This window comes from Phalaenopsis equestris, unplaced genomic scaffold (assembly GCF_001263595.1).
Source record: "Phalaenopsis equestris unplaced genomic scaffold, ASM126359v1 Scaffold000038, whole genome shotgun sequence".
Classification (NCBI taxonomy): Eukaryota; Viridiplantae; Streptophyta; class Magnoliopsida; order Asparagales; family Orchidaceae; genus Phalaenopsis; species Phalaenopsis equestris.
The window spans coordinates 226,261-228,988 of record NW_018164480.1 but is presented as its reverse complement, the minus strand read 5'-3'; positions in this window follow the sequence as shown (position 1 = coordinate 228,988).

Below are 2,728 nucleotides of genomic sequence, written 5' to 3'. Positions count from 1 at the left end.
ATATTCCTTAAGGGAACTCTTAGGCAAGGAAAATAAAAAAATGTAAATGGAAAAAAATAATAAATGTAAAATCTTGTATTAGTTATTGATTTGGTGCTTTGAAAAAGAAAGAAAGAATTATAAATATTAATCGGGTATTTATATAATTTTAGAACCTTGTGGTCTAAAATATGTTCTTTTAAGAGCAAGAATGTTATTCCTATTAAAAATTATTTATTTTATTTTATGTGATTTTTGTTTGTTTCTAGAAGGAGCTCCAATCACATTTTTTTTCTAGAAAGAGAGAATATTTATTCTGTTCTTAATTTTTATGGTTACTACTCTTGGATTTTTGAATTTTTTTTAAACTTTATTTTGGTTGAGTTATGATGTACCAAGCCATAACTTTGAGTTTCAACCGTTCTTTGAAATTCTATTTTGGTTCGCATGAGGGGACAAAGGTAGGGACCAATAGGGCAATTCCTCCCACTAAAATTCATTTTTTTTTTTTACTTATATGGTGCTCTTTTTCCACTCCTGAAATATCTTTTTTGCACCTTCTGAATATTAATTCGCCCTTCGTTGCCCTAACTTCTCCTACATTGGGTCTAGGAGACAGTTTGACTCCTAAAAAAAGAGTTTGGTTCCATCCATGTCAGTTTACTCATCTATTTTTCTTATTTCATTAAAACTAGATGGAATTCTTGTTTAACCTTTTAATAAAGTACGACTTGTATATGAGTTATTTATTTTGGCTATAAATTCTCTAACTATATAGTAGGTGGGTTCTTATGGCTCTCTGTTTTTTATCTTATTATGGTTGTAAGATCTATTATTCTTTTGGTTTCCTTAGTGTATTGGTTGTTTGAAAGAATTGTTGTTTGTTATACCTTCAAGGATTTTATTTTCAATGAATTTGGATAGACTTTCTTGGTTATAGATCTGGATTTAGCATGTTGCTAATTGACATTTATCTAGTGTTGTTTTTAGAAGATGTTCTTTTGAAAGTATTGAGCTTTTCATTGAAGATGTAGTTTGTAGTTGTGCTCTTTAGGGAGCTTTATTTTGACATTAATTTAGTTTGCTCTTTCCTTCCTTAGAGAGATCCTTTCTTTAGTTTGCGGGATGGCCTGACTTTTTCATCTTTGATCATTTATTTGCATTGTTGCTGCTTTCAAGTGTTCACTCTCCTGCATCCAATTGTCGTTTTGGCCCTGTTAATGTTGTTGATGGGCGAAGTTGTTTGTACCAGTTATTGTCTCTTCTGTTTCTGTCAAGATTGTTAGCCTATTATTTGTTGGACTTTGGTTTGTTTTTTTTTGTTGTTGTTTGGACTTGTAATTTGAGTCTTTGGCTGAGTTGTTATTATGTATTTTTGTATATATATATATATATATATATATATATATTTGTGTGTGTGTATTTGTGTGTGTTGAATCCAAGAATGTCCGAGAAGTAGGCCTAAGAAATAGAGCATAAAACAAAGAAAAAGAAGAGAGAAATACACAAATGAACAGTAGAAAAAAAGCGTATCCTTTTATTGAAAAATTACCTCCTATTTATAGATATGCATGAGGTATGGATGTTGGAATTACAAGTTTATCCTCTAATCATTTGTTTTTTATGGGGTTCTTTTAGTACGTTACATATATCGAATATATTCAAAGTCAAGTGGGCTCATCCGATCAGTATGAGACCCAACGATCGATGGCTTCCGAAGATTGTTCTTCCTTGGTTCGCCACGTTGGTCTCCTTCTGGTCATCACGCCGTGGATCGATCAGTTTTGCTATGGGCTGATCATCATATCTTCTGTAGGCCTACCATTGGGGAACCTTCCTGCCCTGAGGTTGTCAACCGATCTACCGATTCCCCATTCATGACCGATCGTCCGATCCTCCATCCGTCATCCTTTTACATTCGGGCTTTGTCTCCGGGACATAGTATCTATTAAAATTTTTTAATGCTGTTTTATTTAATTAGTTGATTAATTAGTTGTTTTTTTAAATTTCCTCTTGGAGATGACAAGCATCATTCATATATGGTGATGTAATTTAGCTGGATATAGTGTGAACGCTCGCGCCACAACTTAACCTCCCTGCCTCCATAATTGTTCATAAAGCGTTTCTCATCTTGCGTCGAAGTTCTATCATGATCTCGCTCAAGATACGCAAAAGGAATATCATGATCGATGGAGCAGTTGCAGCTTATTTCAAAGCGGAAACAAACAGTACCATACCTTCTTTATAGAGTCTCCACCAGCTGGAGCCTGGAAGTGCTCAGATTCCTTCTTGGTGATCCAGGCTTAGGTCATGAGAAAACAATGGGTAACATGCATGCAAGTATGGGTTGTGCGTTACAGCATAAGCGCAGAAATAAAAGCGATGAAGGAGGATTAGCGATCGGGAGAGGGTGTAAATGAGCCTAAAACGAGTGGGCCCAGGCTCAGCTCGTGTTTGACTCGTTTATATTTCGAGCTCAAAAAGTGTGTTCGTGTTCGGCTCGGTTGCTTAGCGAGGCCAAACAAGAGTCGTTCACGAACAAAGAGTCGTCAATCCTGATCACGTAGTCATAATATGTTAAAGATTGGAGCAAGATTTAAAAATTATTGTTTATATTAAAACATCATTTGAATCTAATTTAATAATTTTTATTCTCTTTTTCTTAATTAATACTTTTAATTGATTATTAATCTCTGTAGACTTGTAGTCAATTAAATTTTTTAAAAATACTACTCATCAAAGATATATA